The following is a 25,472-nucleotide window of genomic DNA, read 5'->3' on the forward strand; positions in this document are numbered from 1 at the left end:
GGAAATCTGGGTTTTGCTGCAGAACAAAAAGCAGCTGTGACACCTGGGGGTGCACACGCTGGAGGAGTCAGGGTGCTCATATCTTTCTCTAGAGTTAGAGCACACAACCTTTCATTTCAAACTGCTCCACCTTGAAGGTGCAAGTTCTTTGACGAGGTACAGATGAGCAGAATTGCTGCCTTCCAGCACTACACAGAACAGAAGCTCTTGCGTAAGTATAAGCAAAATTTCCAGGAAGGACCACATTCCTGACTGACTGACAGGCTACAAAGCTTCCAGAGCTGACATTCCTTCAATACCACATGTACACTAAAGGGAGGATGAAGGCAAAGAATTCCTGACCGGGGACTCTATATGCTTAATTCAATTTTATCATGAGCCAGGAATGTGAAGCTATATGGTCTCCAGATATTTTAGAGAGATGGGGTCCCAGTGTTAGGCATTCCACCAGTGCTTGTCTGGTTTTAGTGTTCTGTAAGGGAAGTCTAGAACATTACACAAACACAACCAGCATCTCCTCTGGGACAGAACCTGGAAACAGTGGAGAGGGAGGTGCAGGAAACTACAACCTGCAGATTTTAACCAATGCAGAAGAATTACGTGGGTTCATCATACTTAGGAAGATTAGAGAGGGTGATAATGTTTGGGTGAAATGGGATATAGCTTCTCAAGCTTATACAACAAATACATATCGCTATATTCCACAGAGCTACCTACAGTCTGATTATGCAGGGGCTATAACTCACAGCTGGCAATTTATCAGTGCAGATATCAGCATCTCAGAGAATCCAGTGGCACTAGCGGAGCCTTGACCATGCACCAGGAAACTATAAAACTCTTTTAGGACAGATACCCTTGCCTTACCCCTTTGGTTACCAAAACCGGCAGTAATGACTACCAGGAACAGCAGAAAAATTAGCAGCTCCTAGTTCTATGCTGGACTGCGCATCCTTCTGAAGTAGCTTGTATACCACCAGTAACAGATAAATCAATTCCTCAATACATCTAAGTGGGAATAGCTTTCTTGCCACCATGAGAATTTTGTTTCGTGTTGTGGCCTTTTGGAAAACTTTCAAGTACAAAGAAGTTTCCAAAAGGCCACTTCAGCTGGAACAGATCCTGTTAAGTCCAATGGAAAGCCTCTCCTGTTGACTCCGGAGAGCTTTGTACGTAAGTGAACAAACAGCTTTCCTGCACTCCCTACTCCAGTTAACCACTTCCTCATTAGTTAGAGCCAGCTGCGTCACTTGGAACATATCCTTTGGGTATAAGAGTTCATGGTGTACAGTAGCACCAGGGAATAGAGCTGAAAACCGTAACAACAAAATGTATAAATAGATAAGAATTCTGTATAGACAACCTGGTTTTCTTCCTGCAGTCCCTGTGTACAGCACAGTGCTCTGAGACAGTCATGCAAGCACCATGTACGTGCATACTCCAGGCTAGAATTTGCTATCTAAGACACATGTTTGAAATGGAAAACATGTAGCTCAAAGACTTGAAATGCACACGCCCTGTAAAAAGCTGGGTTTGGAAAAAGTCAGAGAATTAATCTAAAGCATTCTGCTGTAGAGCTCAATAATTGACAAAACCCCAAACAAAAACCACACACTCACAAGCTGAACAAAAAAACCCTCCTCACCAGAGTCTAAAAATACAAAGAGATCATCGCTTCCTTTCCTGCCACCGAGGGCCTTCTACTCCCCAAACACTCCTGTCATTGGCTCAGACTCAGAGAGGAAGTGGTTGCTGCAGCAATGGCAACCCAATGAATGCTCTTTATCTCCTATATTTTTGATTTTTTTATAGCAAGCAGAAAGAGCAGACAGCAAGACCACAAACGTGTTGCATGGCAACACAGCTTGACCTTCTTTATTACTTTTCATAAAAGTAAAGAATTCAGACAAACTTAGAGAATTCTTTGACATATGTCATGTGCCTGTAAATCACTCCTTGGGAAACACAAAAAGGTATAATTAAGGAAAAAGATGGAAGAAAATATTAAAACATGAATGAAACTCACTAAAAATGTCCATCCCCAAACAGGTCTCACAGGTTGGTCAGTAATCTAATTTTAGTCTAACATACTTTTAAATGCATGTGGTTCAGTCAAACATATATACCAGTACATATTTGCATTACTTTTAAGTTAAAACATTGCTTTTATAGTGATTTAGATAGTTTCTACTATTTCTACAGGCTTGTGACAGTGAAACATTTTTATGACAAATTTTTTTATTCTAAAAATTTTATGAACTCTCAGCTTTGTTAACCAGATAATGCTATGCTTTAATGGCAATACTCAGGGATTTCTCCAGCTCAAAGGCTGGGCAAATGCCTTTTGAAGAATTTCTGCAGTAACAAATCAAGTGCTCTTGTGGACAGTTTCTCAGATTTGTTTTAAATCTCTCTCCCTTATTTGAAAACTTTTAGGGTGAGAAGGGAGGGAGGGGATGTCACACTACCTGATACATGTTCCCAAAACAGAGAAACCTCTAACATATTTTACGCAGGGCCTGGGAGCTTGACTAGGAAGATTTTATCTGAGTAGTTCAGGGAACAGCTTTAGTGGGAGCTCATGGCAAACTGTTCCTGCAATATCCACACTGTCACTTTCCAGCCACTTGTTAACCTTTAGAATATTTCATTCCTCTGTCTCTCACATTCATTCACAGAATGAATACATACAAGGAATGTTAATGGTTAATTATCCAACCTGGAAACCTAAATTCTCTATTTCTCTTTATTCTTTTTGCAGTTGTTTTGCCTTGTGCTCTGTATGGACTGCAGGATTCTCCTGAGAAGCAGATAACCATCTGGGCACTCTGACTTCCTCACTGCCACGGCTGACCTGTCTCCAGCACCTCAGACACACAAATTGAAGCTACACGGTAGAGCAGCAGAGCAGGGGTATTCCTCAGCTGCACCTTCCTTGATCTGCAGCATCTGATACACGTACTTCCCAATCTTGGAGTAGCAAAGCCACCACAGACAACCAGCCTAAGCAGTGCTTCTTTAATATTTTCTCCTATGCAGGCTGCAGGCAATTAGTTAAACCAAAATAAATTAATGCATCTAATTCTACTCTTTGATTGAAAGGATGGGAATGAGCAATTTGCTGTCTCAACTGGTCACAACTGTCACTAAGAGGCAGCCACCAGTTTGGCTCTGTGGGAAGCTCACAATGTTACTTCTGTTGAAGCCAAATGGTCATCTTGCTGTGAGCACAAATGCTGACAAGTAGGGCAATACGTGGGAAGAGATCTGGCATTTCCAGGGGGATTCATCCACGCACACAAGGTTGATGTACTGAATATATTCTACTATATACTATATGCTTTATACACTGTATACTCTAGTTGACCATACTAAACCTGTTGTGTGCCTATTCTCTTGTCATGACTCTGAGTTAGCTTCACAGCCACCTGATATAATCTGGATCACCAATAACTCACACCAAATAAACAAATAACACACATAAATGAAGTTATCTTAGAAAAGAAAAAGCACCCCAGGTATACAATAAAAAAGAACAGATAATGCAGTGGTCTTAAAAATAATATTTTATGCCAAAAAGGGAGGGAAATGAAAAAATCAAAAGAAACTTTTTATTCCAACTTGTTTCTTTAAATTCAAATTGCAAAATCAATAATTACTACTGAAAAAAAAATTAAGATGTTTAAAGTGAGGCCTAAACACAGAAGAGAAGTTAATGTTGTAAACAAAGTTCTTTTAGGGCAAGGAAAGATGGAAGGCTGTATTCAGGGCTGCTGGATGACAAGTGTTTTCGCGTCATTTTCCCATGGCACTTAGTGACATTAAAACTACAGAGTCTGGCAAGCATGACTGATTATTTCTTTATTTTCTCATTCTTCCAATAATTTCTAACACACAAACACATCATGACCATCAACAGAGAATACAAAAGCTTAGCTCTGACAAACATACAGGCCTCCCAAAAGGGCAAACTGTGCGTTTAATTCAATTGGATTTAGTGACAGGTCAGGGCTCTTCTTTCACAACTCAGAGGATTCCCATTCCCCAGTTCTTCCTGAGTTACAGAGAACAAATAAAAGATTTGCATTCTAGCACCTGAATTACAGCACGTGGAAGAGAGAAAATGAAGTGTGAGTTTCAGCCTTGGGTTCATATGGTATTTCCTGTATTACCTGTCGATGCTGCCTTAATGAAAGTCAGAAATTCCTCATGTAGCATTATGCATCACAGTTCCCCCCAAAGGTAGAAATCTAGCAGATCCAACTCTCATGGCAGTCTTCCACCTTCCTCTATTTATTTTTTTATGGGCAAAATAGGGTAGAGAGAACAAGGACCACTATGCAGCATTATGGATCTGATGGCTCTTGGTGGTCTCCTAACAAAAGTTATTGCTTGAGCAGCACCGAGCACAAGACTGGTACAGAACACACTGACTGCAGGTCACCCTGAAAGTCACTTTGTTTTTGGTGCCTGAACTCACAAACTGGAGACCCAAACTTGCTGTAGCTGCCTTAATTTGGGAAGGCTCTTTTTCTTAAAAAAAGACCTTCCATTTTTCCTCTCAGCCCTGATGTGTGCTACAGAGACACAACATGCCCTTCTACAGCCAGAAGGTTTGAATTTGAGGCTGGCTATTTATATAGTTATTCCAGTCCTCGACTGTGCCACAAAGCCCTGACAGCCCCAACTATTCAACAACTGACTTCCCTGACACAAAGACAGCCAGAATGGCTAAAGGTCATTCATATGAATAAATGCCTATGAACGATCAAGTTTCTCTTCTTTTTTTTTTTTTTTTTTTTTTTAATCTGTGGACATGAAAGCATAATTCAGTAATTTCATTACAACAGGAAGATCAAATTAGCATTGGTTTTCCACTTACTAATAAAGGCAGTCCTGCAGGGCTGAAATACTAAACTATTCCTTGCCATTCCATTTTCCTTTCCTTTCCTTTCCTTTCCTTTCCTTTCCTTTCCTTTCCTTTCCTTTCCTTTCCTTTCCTTTCCTTTCCTTTCCTTTCCTTTCCTTTCCTTTCCTTTCCTTCTTACCCTACCCTACCCTATCCTACCCTATCTATTGGTGAGATTCATATCTCAACCTTTACAAAATGGATGCTTTTATCTTTGCAGCTGAGGTGCCTGTAAAGTCAGTATGATGTGAAAGGGTTTCTGCATTTTAGTACCTTTGTCACGTGAGTAACTGGCAGACGTCACTGTGGTGTCACTGTTCCATCTTTGTGAGGACACACATTCAGGGCAACAATGAAGCACAATATGCACTTTCTCAAGTCTAGAAATGCAATCCCAAAGGGAAACTTGCAGAGACACGCTTGCCTCTCCACTCATCCGTAGACCAAATGTTTCCTTAAGGCCATTTGACTGACATTTCTTCTTCCAATAACATCAGTAGGAAAAAGTGACATTAAGTGAATTTTCAGTTACCATCAGGTATCATCCTCAAAATAATTTTCTACACGTAACCACAACTTCATTAAAATGTCTAAAATTGCAATTTCCCCTGCAAGAATTCTAAACAATGAATAAAAATCCAATGAAAAAAAATACAGTAAAACATAGAAGAAATTAATCTCAGACAGCCTCTCAGAGAACACCATAAGCCTAAAGATCTGTATGAATAGTTATTAAGTGAGAAGCTCAAAGAAGTGGAACTGCCTTAAATTTTCTTGAAATGAAAGATCAAATGTGGTTTCAAAGGTTATATGAAAAAGATGATGAAAGAAGATGAATTTTAAGAGCTATCAAACAATTAACCTGTGAAACAAGATGAAAATAATGAATAACACAGACACGGACTTCAGTGTGAGCTCAGCGTGGGCTGACTCATTTGGCTGAACGGCTCTGTGCTCCCATGGTGAGATTGTTTCCAACACTCAGCCCAATGTTTGCAGGTAATCCAGGTGGAGATAAGCAACCCAATACTACCCTCAGGACTGTCCTTATTCTCTTAGCTCCCTCTTAGCTTCTGCTAACTATAACTTTAGTTTTACTGCTATTTTTTTTGGAACAAAAGATAAAGGAGCTTATAACTGAAGCCAAATAACCACTCTCATCTCCTGCTGATCTGTATCTGACTTGAAGACAGCCACTGGATTGATGAATCTGGCCTAAAATATCAAAAGCAGCTGGTAGTTTGACTTAATCCTGCTCTGAAAATAATTCCAATGAAGGCACTTTAGTGCATGTGTTGTGTATTTACTAGCTGTCTGTTATTGTTAACAATGATGTTGATACTGCAGCAGGTCATTGCCAGTTAAGTAAAACACAAGTTTATGTTACCATCAACTATTTATTTTAACACTGACATAGGCAGTGTATTGTGTAAATACATAGTGGCATTTTTCTGTTAACAGAATTGTATTTAAAATTCATGCTATCAGTAACAGTAATATGAAAATGAACCACTTACATTGAAGAGATTTGTATCTAAAGTATGAACAGAGAAAGTAACAGATGACCAGTCATTAACTGGCTAACAACTACCATTACAAGAGATTGTTCTCTTGCTGGTAAAAGTTCCACTGAATTTTAGTTGCATGATGTTTTTCTGTGTCTACTTTAGGCTCAGAAAAATACAGTGAAAATGGCTCAGGAAAGTTTCAGTTGCTGGTAAAAATAATAGCAATTATTAAATAAAAATGATTCATTGTATTGGAAATAAACGTCAGAATTTTTTCCTTTGGAAGGCTCTTATGCCTACAGGGAGCTAGAAAAGGGACTTGAAATTCAACAGACATGTAATCTTTGCATAAATACTTATGCATGAAAATCCCTTGGCTAAATATAAACCTTTAAATTTAAGTCTTTGCAAATACAGCTCCATATTCCCAAAGAAGCTTTTTAGGGCTTTCCAGAAGAATCATCAAAATACTCTCTTCTTACTGCACACTCTCACAGATCCTACTATATTTAGGATATGTGTTTTTCATGTTCTTTATCACAGATTTTTTTTCTATTGCTTATTCTCTTCTATCATATGGCACTGTGTACATTCTAAATGCTCATTTTTTCTACTGCTTATTCTCTTCTATCATATGGCACTGTGTACATTCTAAATGCTCATTTTATCCATTAGTCTCCATTGTCTCAAGTGCAGCAGCCTGTGCAGTGCATCCCAAGGTTCCAGCAATGATGATAAGAGCCAGCAGCTCACATGAGACCAGATGATCACACATCACATGATGGCCCTGCCCATGGAAGGGGGTGGGACCAGATGACCTTTAAAGGTCCTTTCCAACCCAAACCATTCTATGATTCTATGATAGTCAAGCTCTTTTTTTCACTGAAGTTTGCAAAATCTCCCAAAATAATTACAAACAAAAACTATGCTTAAGGAAATCTTACTCAGCTTGTAAATCCAGGCAGTCAGGAGCTACGGAAAGGGATGCGTGTCTGATTGGATATAAATGCACTTGGGTACCTAAACACTGGCACAATTAAATAATCACATACCACTTTTTCTCCCTATTTGAGGCAGTTGCATTCCAATGGGGATGATTTTACATAGGGCTTCTGCTCCATTTGCTGAAGTGCTGGAAAACATTCTGGGAAGGGAAAACAGTGCCAGCTCAAGGTCATGTGAAGTGAAGACTTCATCAGCGCGTGTCCTCTGGGCATCACCAGCACGAGGGCCCAGTCGTGATGCAGAAGGATGAGGAATTTAAGCAGTGTAGGTAACACAAAGCAAATCACTTAATCCCAAATTCTTCACAAGCAATTGCTATTCCCTTGTTCCTCGTCATCTGGGTACCCCACTCGACACAAGATCTGATTCAGAGAAATGCTAAATAATTACCAGATTGCCAGTGGTAAAGTCAATGAGAACTGTATTTCCAATTCCACCCTGGAAAACCAAGCTCCAAATGTTAAATACTCAAAGAAAAAGTGAATATTTTCAACTATTATGTCTCAATACAGACTTTTGTCACCTGCAAAATTATAGAATTTTTTCATTTACAAAAATGTAATGAAAATAAATTGATTAGTATTTAGTAAACATTCAGACATTTTAGTGATAAGCATCACTCAAAACCATGGTAGACACTGGTTCCAGCTTCAGAGATGGGTAGTATGTTACCCGAGAAAAAGACAAAAAAATTATATCATGAAAACGTGGTGTTCACACCAGCCTCACCCAGCCTTTCCAGGAACCAGTTTATGGAAAATATATTCAAAAGGCAGGCAAACCAAAACTGTATGGGCAACAATAATTTGGCACCTCCTAATTCTAAGTGCCCTTCAACTTTTAAATCACGATTTTTAAATCCGTCTACATTGATACCAAAATTATAATTCCCTGATGTTCTGGAATCTATGCAAAAGGGTACAGGCTACTGACATCTTTGCAGACAGGTAAAAATGAAGTGAGGTGGCTCTGAGCTCAGAGTGGCAGCTTGCAGATGTACTTTTTCCTGCTTGTGCTTTTATTTTGTGGTTAAATAAAAGCATTCCGCTTTCAGTTCTTATCTTTTCAATGTGTTATATTCACGCTACAGGAAACAAATATCAGTATTTTGACCCTGTGGGGTTTTTTTTCTGAAAACAAGACATTAATACAGGGTAGAGCAAGCAACAGCAAAACTTCATTTTTTAAATTGGAGAAGCAGCAAAATTAATTTTGAAAGCTTCTTCATTCACAGCTGAAAGGCTTTGTACAAAACTTCATCCTGGAGTGATATTTTCATATATATAGGGGTTAGTAATGGAAATGCTGACAGGCCCATAATTATGGAAGCGGAGCGGGCACCACTATGAAGTATATCAGATAGGCAACTGCTTAAATTCAGTACAAGGTATCAAAAGATGTTCCTGTCTGTCCTCATTAAAACAGCACTTGAAATTCCTTTTAACTTCCATGACTCAAACCATTAATTTGATGTTCAGAGGGACACATACACCAGGACTAATACTTGCATGAATACACCCCATTCTGTGCTTCAGACCGAACTGGTGGATCATCCTAAATGGTTAAGCTCGTAGAAACTGAAAAAATAAATGGCAAGGATCAGAATATTTTACTTTACAGGTCACAAACTGAAGCCATGTGAAGTAACATAAAAATGACACATTAGTTCCTGTGTTCTATGAGATTTTAAAGCTTGTCTTTATATCCCGATAAGCGATGACATATTTGTGTGCAATTCCACTTTTGGATACTGAGGGGGGAAAAGTGCCATCACCTCTGTTCACTGGATCTTGTTTGACAGCCACCTCATATACTGGCATGAAATTCTTGATGTCTGCACAAATTCCATGCATGCAAAGGAAAGAAGATCAAGCCTGGAAGTCCACAAGGGCAGTTGGGTGAATAACATGCTTATAGCCCGTGTAGATTTTAATTTATGTTGTTACTTCCACCAAAAACATTCACTAACTTCGTAGCATGATCATAATGTGCACAGTATATTTTATTTCTGTAATATATCAATTCTGAAACTTCATCTAACAGTTGTCTGCTGTAACAACGTTCTTTTCTTCAACAGACACAGAAAGAGCAGCAGGAGGTTACCTCTGAATTATTTCCAACCATATACTCTATATCATGACTCCAACAAACTCACTCTCATTTCCTTCTCTGCGTTAAGGTGCATGAAAACTACAGAAGGGGTGAATTTACCTCTCTTGCATCTAGCCAGAAAATCAAATTTTTGGGGCCAAGTTCTTCTGAACAAACCCTTTTACAAGCATAAATAAATAATAAAGAAAAAAAGGTATGTGTTGCATTCTGTACAAATCTAGGTCTACAGCTCTTATCAGGTAAGGGAAATAACAAATGTCACATTCCACAGAAGCTTGCCTCACTGGAAATGGGATTGATGGTGTTTTTGATGACTAGGTAGAGAAAGAAAACATCTCACTGAACAGAAAGTACTTTCCCATGGAAAGCTGGAATAGTACTATTTTGAGTAATGCCCTACTGAAGCACAGGGACACCCTCACTGTGTCACTCACACAAATGTGATTTGCATGTTTTGATGGCTTGTATTTCTGCCTCAGACTACAGCAATGCCTTCTACAAGATGATTCAGAAGATTATTATATTTGCATATTTCCCCCATTCCTCGCAGCAAAACCTTCCAAGAGCCATCAATTCCAGGCCTGCAGCCACTACAGGAGAGCATGAGCAGCAAAACAAAAAGGTCCCAACGTCTACAGATGTCATTCCTAATTGAATGTGGAGCACAGCTGCCAGGATTCCTTCACTTGTAGTCATGGGATGTTTTAATTTTCTGATGAGGAAAACACATTTTCTCCCAAGGTGGACAGGATTTCAGATATCAACAGAGGACAATGTAATTTTGTCATTCCAGAACAAGGGGTCACATGAAGAATTTTGACTATTAATTCACTTGCTGAAGAAGATGAGGCAGCAAAGCAACAAATGCCAGAACAGAAAAATGTACTGGCTTACAAAGCCAGGCTCATCCCTCCTAGATATCTACTGACCAGAAAAACCTTGCTTCATCTTGTGCCATTTTGTCCATATTATATATCATTTAGCAAATCATCAGATTTACAATTTTATTAGAAGTCCCTAGGAAACAGTTTAAATTTTCTAACGTAATTTGGTCCTCTGGTAGCACAGTTAAAGGACATATAAATGTGAATGTCATATGCAAAAATGACTTGTGGGAGAGTAAAACAAAGCACTTTACCTAAAGCCAGCAGAGTTCTACAGAGTGCAGTTCAGGACAGAATTGTCTTGCATGTCACACACAGCTCCTCATTCAATGAATTCTCTCTTAGGTTCATATTTTTGCATTCTTAATGCAAAAGAAGAGAAACTCCCACTGGCTGTGTGGAAGTGGACCTGAGAAGGGCATTAATCTTTCTTACCAGCATATATAGGAATGCTGTAAATTAATTACAAGTGTATCAAATCCTTGACTGCAGATCGTGTACATGGTGTGCTTTTCACTTACTGATTTACAGTCAGTGGGAGGAGGTCAGAGCGAAAATGTAACTACAAATCAAAGTTAAACATGGACATGGAAATTTATCTCTGTTTCCAAGACGGACAGTTCTCTGTGTGTTAGGCATGAACCAGGGCTGTGGTGATGAAACAACAGCACAACAGTGTTTGTTCCTGGCAGTGACAAAGTGAGGAATCACTCCTAGAGCACAGGACCCTGTTAGTTTAGATGCTGTGCATCCTGCAAGAGCTAGGATCTAAAATAAAGCAAATGTTAACTCCTTTCAGAGATAAAACAATCACAGCTCCAAATGGAAAGCAGGGAACATGACATCCTGCCAACCAGCACTTGGCAAAACGACTTCTAATATAATATGCAAATACTGGTGCACTGACAAATATTACTTGCAAAAAATATTAATAAACTGCCTGAAACCCTAACTACTAGCATTATTGCTACCTCTGTGATTCTCTTTAAGAAACAGTCCCCAAATAGTCAATGATGTAAAAGAATAAGAATTAAAAGACCAATCATCAAAAATCCTCTCCTGAAGTTTTGTGCTTACATGCAGTAAAGCAGATAGCCACGGTAAAAAAACCTCAGTTGGTATTCTAAAGATTGCATAATTGCATTTACAATTGATTCAGTATGTTGTGTTGGCATTTAATTATAATTCTATACTTCCACCAAGTACGACAGGACTTGTATTAATTTGCTTTTCATATGCTTCTCATTTGCTACCATCTATTCAATATTGAACAGAAAATTGAGAAAGAGCATATGAGAGTGGTTCCTATTACTCAAGAAAAATTTTTAAAAGTGTGTGAATAGCACAGCTTGGATGCATAAATACAGAGTGAAAGATAAGATAGCTTTAGTGAGGAGAAGTCATATGTTAATCTGTGTCTGAAGTGGTCAACAGGTACACAGCCAGAGCAGACCCACCTGATAGGGGCAATTTAATATCAAAAGCCCATTTTGCCAAGGCCACAGAATCACAGAATATGCTGAGTTGGAACGGACCCATCAGGATCATCAAGTCCAACTCTTTGCCCTGCACAGGACATCCCTAAGAGTCACATCATGTGCCTGAGAGCACATTGCCCCATGTTCTGAAAGAAACAAATCTGCCATAGGAAAAGTCCTTGCATGGACAAATAATCATTTACAAGTTGCAATAAAAAAGTAAAATAAATAGACAAATAATTTTTAACACTGGAGAGAGGGCAACACTGGACAGTTAAGTCCCAGAGGAATTTGTGCTGGGTCTGAAAGTGTTCCACACGTCATTAACGATGGTTGTGGCAACTTAAGAAAACTTGAATCCAGCAAGGATGGAAAGCTACATTTTTGTAATTAGCCTCCTACGAAAAGGATTAAAAAGAGGGAGTGGGAGGCATATTACAGAGAGTACAAAGAGAAAAAGGGAGAGAACACAGAGGATACAGTGACAGTGATCACTTGCAGCCTGCAAGGCTCAGAGAGCAGCTCTTGATTAGATGAAAAGCTCCGTAACTTTATCTCCTTGTGGGAATGAACACCTGGGACACCAGCTTAAAATTCTTTAGCCCAAATTCACCACAGGGTCACCTCAGCACTACAGATGGAAGAGTTCAGGGATGAAAACTTAGGCTTCACCATGGTCTTCTACACACAGAGGAACCAAAGAGCCCCCTGTTTCGTGCTGGTTAGACTGTGTCACACAGCTCTGGTACTGCTTCTATCTCCGCAACACAGAGAGATACAGCTGGGCCACACGGCTGAACAGTGTGGAATTACAGAGAAACATCTCAGAAGGTCAGCTGAGAGGAAACCAGACCTCCCCTATCAGCAGTGCAGAATATAGGGAATACAGGACATGAGCCTTCAATCCTGGGCAAGTTATTTCTTGTTCTTATGAAAATGCAAGGCAAATCCCAGTGCCATCCTATCTTAAGGTAATGATTAATTTGTGCAGTTGTCCAGAGTCTGCCTGAAAAGGATCCCATACTCAGGATGTCAGAATGGCTTTATGTCACCCACAGGTCTTTGCATTTTCATGACAGCCATTCCCCGAGCAGCTTCATTAGACAGATACGCTGAAACACTGGCTTCTGTCAAGAAACCTTTCACAGAAGAGTTTGTGTATTTTTTTAATTTATAAAAAATGCTAAAGATTTAACAGAAACAAACCCAGTAACTCTTTATTTCACCAGTATAAATGCAAAATATCAAGAAAGAATCGCTTTGAAGCCTAAGAAACTGTTTTAAACTAGCATCAATATGCAGGTATGCGAAATAGTAAAAAAAGGTCTACTGGTGCTCTACACATTTTAGGCTTTGATAATACAATTTTTCTTTCTCTGTTTTCTAGAATATCATAAGCAGATGCAGTGCACTAATTTGCTACAGAAAGGACACATGGGACCAAATCTTCAGCTGACTTACTGAGGTGAACTTTATGTGTCAACTTACAAAGTTTGCTGTGCCTCCAAAACAGTTTTTGTTTAAATCTGACACATGCAAACAATTTGCACACATAAATCAGTGGGGTGATGAAATGTTGATGGAGTTAAAAATCCTTTTTCTTTGAAACTCTTAACTGGAAGGTGTCCAAAGTCCAAAAGTAAAAGAAAGGTTTGCAAGATAAGACAGGCAAAAATGTACCTCAACAGCTCTGTCATTATTTTTATGTCAGTGGTTGCATTATAAAATATTTAATCAGCAAGTCTATTTCTTTTCCTACATGGTTTCATTATAATTCCAGTTTCCAAAAAAATGGAAAATCCTTTTAAATGTCACCTGATGGAGCAAGTGAATTCTATTGCTATAAACCTTTACTTCTTCAATTCTTTTCTCGGAAAAATGCCTTCTGTATCCTTCCTTGTTCCCTTACTTTTCACTTGTTTTCTTTTAATTGACAAAAGGAGTAAAAATGTTTTAGACCAAGAGTCATGGGTCATTTTCACTGCAGTGTAACCTGGATTTAAGAAGCAAGGTACCAGAGAAATGAACACCCGGTGCAGGAGGGGGGAGTATCAGGAACCACCCATCAACACTAAGATAAAAATTCATGCTACAATTTCACACAGAGAATCGTGACTGTTAAGAATGAATATTCATAGATAACTGCTTAAGAAAAGTGTGGAATAACCTGATATAAACTCAACAAAATGAAGCCTGGCAAAGCAGAGTGGTAAAGCTTTCATAAACTTCAAGACTAAATTCTAGTTTGTGGCTGATGAAGACCTTGCTGAAGCAGCAGCTTGACTCTGGACTCTTGCTCTTGTGCCCACACAGGTCACACTCGCTAGAAGAGTGAATTAGTGATTTCCCAGGTCAATATCTATTTAGATGAGATTTAGGTAGCTCCAGGGCACCGCAGGTTTGCACAAGGACTCTGGGACTTTCAGACTTGCCACCAGCACCAAAACAAAGCAGAGGTCCTACATCTCCAAAAAGACCAGGTGAAAGGACAGCTGAGCAGGGAGAACTCAGAAAGGCCATTAAAAACCCAAGCTTGAGACTGAATTTCCATTAGATCTGTGAATCCATGACATTGTTCTTAATACACATGATACACTAATCTACATTAATCACCTTCAGCAATTTATTTCCTTTGATCAAAAACATCTTGCAAACTCAATTTTTTTCCCTTAACTCACTGTTCTTGTCAAAGGTTTGGATTGGGTTGGCTACAATGCTGAGTTCTCTTCTTCCCTTACCATTAAATATGCATGAATACTTCAAAGCCTCATGCTTTACTGCATACTTACTGTTACATGGAAGTTTGTGAGTGGCCCTAGGGAATGTCCTCAGCTTTCCTGTAACAATAAACTCAATCAAGTGCTACCTATAACATAAGCCTAGAGAACTAAAGTAGCTCACTTAATTTGCAAGTCTAACTTCCAAAATTGTGGAAAAGGCCTGCAAACAAAGGTGTTAAGTATAACAACCCGTGGAAAGGAATGCAATTGCTGGGAGCTTGTAAAAGGCCTTAAGGACCTCCTTGCAAAGCTTTAAGATGTTCTCTGACTCTTGGTCTTGTATATAAAGCAAGTGACACTGGTTTAAACAACACGAACATCTCCAGCCAATGTAAACCAGCTTAAAACCAAATTATGACAAATCTTACCATCCATGAAACGCTATTTTGTTTGGCTTTACTTTACAAAATGGTAAAATGTGAAAGGAAAATTGAGAAACAACCCTGAACTGAGTTAGAGAAAACTCTGTGTATGCACACATCTCCTGCTCCTGAAAATTCGTTTTATATCCTATAGCTATAGGAAAAATTGGAGGACCCAATTAGCCAAACTTAATGAAGACTGAAGTCTGACAGCTGCTTCTAAAAAAGGTACAAAAATCCTCAGCAGGAGACTGCTGTGCAGAACTCAGGCCACAAGCTCCACTCTGCGCTTCACTGCTCACACAACTGCACCGATTAGGCATCCTTAGTATGGTTCTATTAACATGTATTTTATAAATGCCTTTGATAATAACCACAATATCCTGACTGAAGTATTTGCACCTGGTTACTTAATACTCCTGGGCATATGGCTTTTTGCAGTAAATAGAGAGTGTGAAATTATTTTGAATTATTTAATTTTCATGTCTTAGAATATTCTGGAGAGAAAAATCTACAACACTTTTATTCCCCCAACCTAAATGTTAAGGATAATGTAGGATAGTATCTGCGTCCTTCTGCCTTTTTACTCTGAAGTATGGAAAAAATATATACATGAGAAAACATATATTTATATATTATGTGATTTATGTATGATGTATTATAGATATAACAATTAACTGACTCTACTGGAGTTGACAAAATTTAATCAAAAGCTACTCTTAATGGTCTTGAGAGGGGAATGCTTTGAATAGTTGTAAAAGGCTAGTAGGATGTATCTTGCCCACATGGAAAATCTGGAAAACTTCAGTGGAAAACTGAAGGAAATAAAGAGTTGAGATGAGGTAAAGGGCTGATACGTGGAAATCACAAGCAAACAGCAATCGCTGCTCCTCAAATGCTGGTCAGGAATCAGAGCTTTACCCCAACTTCAGTTCCCAGAGGAAGGATGAGACACAGACCTCGCCCTACACATCAGAGCAGCTCTCCTGCATGAGAACATTTGCTTCTGAAGTGGAGGACGGTCATTGATGGCCACTGACATTCCTTGGCCTGTCACAAGACAAATCACTCGTTGTTTACTCCAGTCCTGGCCACTGAAGACAAACTGGCATGTCTGAAAATGTCTTGGCAAAGAGGCAGGGGTAGAGGTATCTACATTTAACTTGTAATATGCTTGCAGCATGGTTAAATAAAAACATAACCACCTGTTACCCTTAATTCAGTGGGAGTATCTATTTTCAATTATAGCATTTACTATCCACCCTCAAGTATGGCAAGGAACACCATGGCAACATAAACACAGTCGTGGCTGCTTGAGAAAGTTAAATTATAAATAGTAATGTATAGCCCATGAGGTCGTGGAAATAAACTAACTAATCCATAGGCATTTGTTACTATGACATAACATTTCCACTCAAATGCTGTTTGCCTCATCTCAAACTCCCTCAGAACAGATTTAGAAGTTCGGCATCACTTGACTCCAAGTGAGTTCAAGTTCAGACATGAAAAAAAGCAGAGATAGGGGAGAAAATAAGCTATAGTAGAAGAGTGGAGAACAAATTAACAACAACAACAAAAAAAATCCCCATTTAGGCTTTATTCTGTTTCCACTAAAGTTAATGGGGAAAAAAAATCCCAATATATCCCAAACGTGTAACAAAGTCCCCTTAATATAGACAAACATGTTTTTATACCGAATCATCCCTGAGGAGAAAAAAAGAAAAAAGAAAAAAAGAAAACCCGAAAAAACTGGGCTGAGTAGCAAACAGTTTAGAAATGTGAATAAACTTAGCAACCCTCTAAGACATTGGAGAGATACTGGAACTTGGTGCTCTCTTTAGCTTCATTCTGGGAGAAAGATCCATGGTAACTGCAGGAATATAGGGATTCAAGCCCGAGCCGAGTATTCAGGAGGGAGCTGAATTATCAATTGTTCAAGTCTGCTCTGCAGTTCCTTATTCCCTGCAAAGCCCAGGCCAAGCAAGAGCAGCAGCTTTTTGCCAGCTGGCCACATGCCTGCCGGGGTTGGAGAGGCTTCCTTACTTCAGTGACCAAGGGCTCAAAAACGGGAGAAAGGAAAGGAAATCAAAGGCTCTATAAAACTAGGACCGAAAATTGGGAGCAATGAGGTAACAGAGAAGTCTGTGGTGTCAGGACAGCAAGAATTTCATTTGATGTAGGCTCACAGACATTACAGAGGTTTGATACAAATCTGGTGCCTTAATCTAAACATGTGAAAATGTCATTTAGGTTAGGCAAGAATAATAAAGATTTAGAGACATCAGCTTTGTCTCTTTCTTGTTGAGAACAACAGATCTGAGAAATTTACATTTTCTTTTCTTTTACAGCCATTGGTTAAGGTCCACTTTTGATCAGACTGACAAAAATCTGTAATGGATCTCCTGAGATCAGTGGAATTATTTCAGATTTGCACCATGCAACTAAAATGGAATTTAAATTCTCAACATTTCTGTTCTAAAAATATGTTGTGTTTTATCACACATATTTGGTGAAATCTTGGCCTCTCTGACATCAGTGACAGCAATGGTACTCATTGGTATTATTATGGACTAATTTCCACAGAGTGATTTTCCATTCATGCAGAGTGAAGCAAAACAAAAACTGCCCCACTGACGGAAGATTTAAATCAATTTTATATCAAGTCTATGGGATAAAAGAAGCAGGCAGGTTATGTAAGATTGTAATCGTAAGTATATTTCATGCGCTTAATTTGATTTATTGCAAGTCATTGTACAATTAATTTATTAAATGAAAATATGAGTTAGAGGTCTGCTAATTTGCACTTTCAAAGAAAACCTGACAAAATCAGAGAAGTAGCTGGATAAATTCGTCAAACATCTTTCAGAAGATAAGATTATACATACTAAGACCAAGGTTTCAATGGGCCTAACAAGTGAGACTATTTAAAATTGTCTCAGTATGACCAGGAGAGATTCAAGCTTGGCATGGGTAAGAACTTCAATAGAATTATCATTGTCTTTACCTTTCTGATAAATACAATTTTTTGGTTCATGGTAGACTTCTGTATTTTGGGAGACTTTCAAGTAAGATGGTGACACTAGCACAAACACTTATTTCAATAACTTTCATATAAAATGAGAGCAAAAACCTGAAAATATATTAAAAAATTAGTTGTGTTTGTCATCAGTGGCTGATTGTTAATCAAGCAATTGAGCAGCTGTGTGTGTCACACCGGAGTGTCATTATCACACAATTATTTTGTCATGCATTGTAGTAATACTTTTACAGAAAAAACCCTGAACACAGTCATTAATTGGTCAACACATTAAACCTAAGATGACATTTAGTGTGATGAAATGGAAAATAAGGCATTCTCAGCATGCTCACAGAAAACAATTCCCACAGAGCCTAAGTATTCCTAAATCACTTGGGCAAGACTAATCTTAGAACAGACACGTAAAAACTCCCAAATAAAGACCATGATTTTTCTGGAGAGCATACGAACAAGTCTTTTCCTAAATCCACAAACATTCATGCATGTGACTCACATGACTCCTGGTGCTTTAAATTAAGTGTGTCTCCAAGTTATGGATGTGCTGGAGCTTGGAGGGTGCACTGCAAAACCAGCTTTGGAACTGCAAAAGTACAAAACTAATAGAACCCAAAACTGCTTCAGCATTTTCTAACCACAAACAAAAATCCAAAAGATGGAAGATTTTTTTTCCCAAGAAGAGTCATTAAAATGTCATTCCTACAATTTAGCACCCTGCATTGTACTTTAGAAAATTAAAAATAGCATTTTGATACATATCCAAGGATTCAAAATTGGCTGATCACTTATAACCAAAATTGGAAAGAAATGATGAACTTAGAAGGAGATAAACAAGACTAAGCCTAGACTAAAAGCATTATATAGAAACACAGGTGAAGTTCAAGTCTGGTTTCTCCCACCTACAGACTGTAAATCCATCTGTTAACCCAGCTTGATATCTAAATTAGCTTTTCTTCACTTCTTTTTAAACACAGTCAAAAATCCTGGGGACCACCTTTCTCCTTGCTTTTTAGATGCCTGCAGACATTGGCAATTACACTTAAATATGTGCACAATATGCCTACACAGAGTTCTTCAGGCTGCACTGGAGGGCTTTCAGAGCAAATTTGCATGAAATGTCACTATTTGCTTTATTTTGTTATAAAGTCTCACAAAATCTACTGCTGCTGCTGATAAATGCTCTATGAACCACGGAAGATAAAACAGAATATAAGGAAAATTATAACTATTGGGGAAAAAAAAGATTCCAAGTAAGTTTTCCATGAATAAGGATACAAAGGATTATTCCTTACCCACAACGACTGAGAATATTTCAAGGGTTTGCATGTGTGTATTATCCATCCCCATCCTCAGAGTATGTAATGATTGCTTGTGTGTTACGTTGGACGGCCAAGATGGAAAGCCTGCATGGATTTAACATCCACAACTGACTCGCTTCTATAAGAACAGCCTGGGGAACACGTTTGTCAGCTCACTAGTCACACAGAAGAATTTAGTGAATGAATCATTGTTATAAACTATGGGTTTTCCATTATCTAACTAGGCAGCCTTTTGTACCCAAGAACATGATCTCTAACAGATTTTAACAATGCAAATGCCTATCAGACTCAAGTGAATACTCATGAAGGAAAATATAATTTATAACCTTTCCTAGTTATTACAGAAATCTTTGTCTTCCTCTCATCTAAAGGGCTTTATAGACTTAAAAGCTATAAATCACCTAACTTTTTTATAACATATGCAGTCAAGCACATGAAAACTGGTATCATTATATTATTTCTTACCTTAAAAGTATGAAGAATGAAGAAATTAAACAGACTGGACTACGGTAAAATGTATTTGACATATCAGAGCTATCAAACTTCAAGATGCCAATATAGACATCTACATTCATTATTAGGTACATCAACGGAAGTTGTCAGAATTTCAAAAATGCTGATCATTCAACATTAACATCAACTCTTACAAGAACTTCATGTTCTCAGCAAGACAAAGTTCATCCCCAAAATAAAAAAAACCAGAAAGCTCTGTTTTAAAAGCCAGTATTGACATTCTGTGTTTTTCTCTCCCTGTTCTTTTGTTTCCAAACCTACATTATGTTCAAACACAAACACAGCTCATGGAGTTCTTGATAGCATCAAGGCTCTGTAAAGTGCTTTAGCTAGAAAATATCCTAAACCACCAACAGGCTGCATTTTCTTTTATGGGAAATGGAAAACTGGGCCCATATTTTGCTTAACAAAGCCCTCAAATCAAATGTGTGGCATTATTTGCTATATGTATATATACATCTATATATATATACATACACACACACACACCTTGGAGAAAATAAGTGTTGACATGGAAAGACAGAACAAGAGAGATAAAGAGAGATGTATGTTAGAGTCTGGTGTTCCTTGGGTAATATCTAATCCTTTCCACTGAAAGATTTCTTTAATGATTTACACTGAAGTCTGCAGAACAAAGATTGTCTTGTTTCTTTCACAGAGTTACACTGAAATGTGCAAACAGGAGAAAGGGAGAAAATTGCATATTTTTGGATTTCTGTTTGCAGTGGAGATCAGTGAAGATTTGACATCTGCTCTGCACTGCCATACTTTTACAGCTGACCACAACTAATATAAGAAGGCCAAACTAAAGCAAGGTGTTTATTTTTTCCCATGCTAAAAACCAGCTCTCACTTTCCTCTGTTCCTTTTTGCCAACTCGATTGTGCAGCAAAAGAAAATTCAATAGGTACTCTTCCTTGGTACTAATAGCTAACTTCTGTTGATTTCTCTCATGAGTTTTATCTGTTACAATGATTCTTCCCAGGCCATAAGATTTAAGGTGATTTTAAGGTCACACTGCATGTAGCAAAAGCCTTGTGAGGAAAGTACATATGACCACCCACCAAAGACCACATCCAATCCCTTTGCTGACAAGAGACTTACACAAGGAATTATTTTGAAGGGTAAAGATACTCAGAATAGTGTAAAGAGGCTTTCTAGCTCAATAATTACCTCTGAAGCCTTCTCAGACAAACATGTCAGTGCCTCCACTGTATTAACTGCAAAAGGCAGGTGAGGCTGGTGATGTTCTTAGAAGGCATCTCCTGACAGAATGATTAACCACAGCAAAAGGCTCTTTATGTTTCAGAGCAATTCACTATCTTGTAAAGGAACTGGTGTAAGATGCGTTAGAGCTGTTGATAGCTCAAATTAAAATTGCACAATAAGCCTCTGTTTTTGCTGGACAACCTCAGCTCAAAAATGCCAGATAAACGTTTTCTGCAGAGGTCATGGACATGACATGGTCCAACTATGATTTCATTTACAAGTAATTAAAATAAATTAATTTTGATAAGATGACTTCACCTTAAGTTTGTTTATAGTCCTCTTGCTTATGACCAACATACTGCTTTTACAAGTGTTCCATACATTTATATATTCCTGAAAATATGTTCTGTGGCTACAGTTGAGAAATGAAGGAAATGCCCATAGCTGACCATTATTTAATCTAGCTGTATTAAATGCAGGATGAGTAGATGTAGTTTGCCCTGCAGCAGATCACTGTACTTTAGAAAAAAATTATTTTACACTTTATACCCTACTAAAGGCTTTGCTGTGCTACATACATATAGTTATGTACAAATATTGTAACACCTGCTGACTCTCAGGCCGTAACAGTATGTTCTCAAATGCTTTCAATGAGCTTTAAATCTGTCTGAATAAAACATGTTATAACATGTACTCTTTGTACACAAAACGGGAGACTACGAAATTTTTTAAAGAAGAAGTGTACACAAGATTCAGAGAATCTAAATAGTGTTTACACAGATATTGTTGAAATAATTTTATGGAAATAATCCACACTGGGAGAATTCATAATGTTTGAAACAAGAACTAAACAGTGGATATTTTTATAAAGGAGCAAGGGTAACACCTCTAAAATCAGAATTTATTAATGCTGAAAGGACTTTTTGTTGAAAAACCATGATCTACATTTACGGACATTTTGCAGGTCTCTGCTTGTTTGTATTCATGATAATACAGCTGTTCCTCCACACCTCATGCAGGCAGAGCTCCCCACAGATCCAACCTGGCTTTTATTTAAAACACAGAGTGGGAATAATTCCACCAGCCTCAGCAGAGATAATCTTGGTTGAAATAAAGAACAAAGGAAAGAAAAACCTGTTAGGACTTTAGGAACTGGCCATGCACGTACAGTTCAGAACTAATAGAAACCTTAACGGTCATCCCTACTTTCAAGGAAAAAACCCTATGACTCCCATTGTTTATTTGATGTTCAGCTTTCAAATTTACACAACCCAGCTTCACATCGCTCATAGCATTTTACAGCAGTAACAACTCCATTTTCAACAGGATCCAGCAAAAATGTCTTTCCATCTATTTCCCTAAAGAATAATCACTTTGCACACAAATCAGGAATCTCACTATACTTTGCCTTTTCTAGAAGAGTTCAGTACCACGTTAACCTATCACATTTGGTTTCCATTTTCAGATAAAGGTATCTCAAAAGCACAAAACCATGTAATCCTTCCTGTGAAAAATTGTGGAATTCTGATTTGCAATGAGTTCTAAGCCTGAGAATTTTTTAGCATCTCTGCTCTTTTCAATTGTTTGGTGTTCTTGTCACTTGCTTAGGAATGTATTTTTTTAACTGATGATATTTAAAACCCACAATGCAGTCCCTTATAATATTCTCCCATACGATGTAACAAGCTATTTGTAAGAATGAACTAACACATGAAAATGCCAGGGGAAAAATAACCAAGCAGCAGGCTCATTTATTAATTGCAGCTGGAATGAAGAGTGGTAACATCCTATGGAACTACTGGAAGAGATTTTATTTGCTTTATATACTAATGCAAAGAACTGGCCTTTTCTAATTTATAAGGACTTGGTGTTAACAGAAAGATTGAATTTGCCAGAAGTACCACAAATGAGGTAAAGAATGACTTCCCATTGGCAATCATATTGGTTTTGTCAACCATCAGTTCCATCCTGACCTTATTTGCAAAGTTCTTACAGCAGTTATTATTTTGCTTAGCAGTGCTTCCTTTCTCAAATTATTTTAAATCTGATCAGGCAGCTTGTGACTATGCACATGTAACAGACCTAAACAGCTGTCAAAAATTCCATTTACTGAGGAAGCCTCAGCCTTCAATGAGAACTGTAGTGTGGTGCCACTGCATCTCAGCAAGAACTCTTGGAACAGCCCATCTTTCCTGGTGCTTACGGACAAGGAACAAATACACATCTCCAACACCTGTATCCTGGCTCAAAATACAACCACAACAGCTCAGTCTATAGCAAACAGCATTTCTTAGGAAATGTTTTCTTTGCAAGAAAGCATTTGGCCTTCAAGCAGACAGGTAGATAAACAAACCTCCTATAAATATTTGGGTATCTTATCTAATAAGGGCATCAAGGAAAGAATGTCTCAGGAACAGGATCTGCAGTAGCTAATGAAGGAATTTCCTATCCACAACAATGCCAGAAACTCTTTAAACCTGGAGACAGTGCTGCTGTTACACTGACATCTATCAGTTTTTTACTCTTCTCCAGAGATGAATTTAGGTCATAATAGTCAGCCAGAGCAGCACTAACTCCTACACTGCTGCGTGCACAGGTATTTTACATTCAAGGTCACGACTTCCAGTTACTTGCCTGGACATTACACAACACTTTACTGCACATTTTTTCACATTACACACAAAATCTGACTACAGAAGATTGGATACAGATGCTTGGCTGACAGAGCTAACACTTCATTTTGCTGCCTGTGCCAGATTATTTTTATCATTACAGGAATGATATGGAAATGACTCTGGTGCTGGTGCCACCACCACCACCACAAATTAAGAACATAGTTCTTTCTCATTCATGTTGTGAGACTTCTATGGATGGCAGTGCTAAAAAAAGAAAACTGCTCAAGGAAGTGCTTTTGGATATATGTATGAAGTGCACAGGCTGAAAGGCAGAACGTCCGAACAATAGAAAAAACAGGGTTTATTAAGTCTACATAAGAAAAACAGCACAAAAATGGAATCCATGCTGTTGCATAAGAACTGCATTTTTCCCACACCTCTTGAGACAGGACCTCAAAAATCCTTGGGTGCTTAATTGCCAGTGGTATCCATGAGAGTCACATACCCGAGTACCAGTGCACATCATAGCCCAGCTTCCCAGACCTGCGGGAAATTGCAGGTCCTTTGGAAACTGCCTTTCCCTCAAAGCCCACTGAACTTCAGAGTGACTCTGCACCCTGCAGAAGGCAGTTTGGACCTCTTAGAACCAAAATGCTCTTGGCTTTTGAAGGGTGAGCATTGCCTCATGATGTTCTCCTGACAACTGCACAATGTAGCACCTTGTTCTACACAGATGGCAAAAAATATCACACAGTGTTGGTAGTTAATGTGCAACTGAGGGTAAAAATAAGATAACACCACCTTCCTAAGACTGTAAGAAATGTCACAAAGATGAACCACTACGAGAAATACAGTGTGGGACTTCTTTAGTATGCAAATACCGTAAGAAAAAAAAGGTATTTGCTGATTTCACAATTTTGTCCTAATTCATTTTATAATAATTAAATTAATGCTAAACATCAGACATGTTCTAGGTTCCTCATTAAGGCATCTCAGCTTCAGTGCTTGGATTAAATAATGGATGATTCAACATGAGAGAAACTACAAAATCTAGTATCTTTACTAATTCTGTTAACATTCTAGAGAACAAGTAACATCCAGCATTGCCTTCTGCCTCATCATGAATCAACCATTCCTGTTTTGGAAGATTTTTGAACTTTTCTGCATCTGGAAATCTTGTTTAACAATAATTTTTCAAAATAAATTAGATCTGCTCCCTTCTGATGATGTAATGAACTGTTATTAACTAAGTGTGGTAGTCTAAGGGCATCAGGAACTGGCTTGGATAAAATGTTGTCTACATTAGGGTAATGCAATAAACAAAGAAAATTATATATTAAAAGAATAATGCCATCCAATATCACAACATACAGTATAACTTGGATGGAAACATACTAGAATTAAACCTATGCCTATTTAACTTTATGTATGTGGTGGTTTTGGCTCCTGCTCCCAGCAGAAGGAATTTCCTGAGCAGCCTGAAGTAAATATTTGGCAGTTCCAATTCCGAGTTTTAGAGAACTGTTAATTTGCCAAATCTGAAAATATGGACAAAAAGACCATTGAGACGACTACTCTGTCATACCCGCGAGGACTTCTCCACACATATTGCAAAAAATAAAACTGTGCGGCAAAACGCTCGCCTGGATGGACCCAAAGAACAAATGTGTACATTAATTATCGGATTAACGAGCGAATTGGGGCGCTCCGCCCGGGACCCTCCGGCGGGGCCGTCGGCGGGGGGCGCC

General features: G+C 38.4%; 1 protein-coding gene across 4 annotated transcripts in view; it reads right to left on the bottom strand.

Moving 5' to 3' along the window:
• Positions 1-25,472, bottom strand: part of PITPNC1 (phosphatidylinositol transfer protein, cytoplasmic 1) — a 79,083-nt gene that overhangs the window by 52,315 nt on the left and 1,296 nt on the right. The window lies entirely within an intron of this gene.

The sequence above is a fragment of the Corvus brachyrhynchos genome, unplaced genomic scaffold (genome assembly GCF_000691975.1).
Source record: "Corvus brachyrhynchos isolate BGI_N302 unplaced genomic scaffold, ASM69197v1 scaffold218, whole genome shotgun sequence".
Lineage (NCBI taxonomy): Eukaryota > Metazoa > Chordata > Aves > Passeriformes > Corvidae > Corvus > Corvus brachyrhynchos.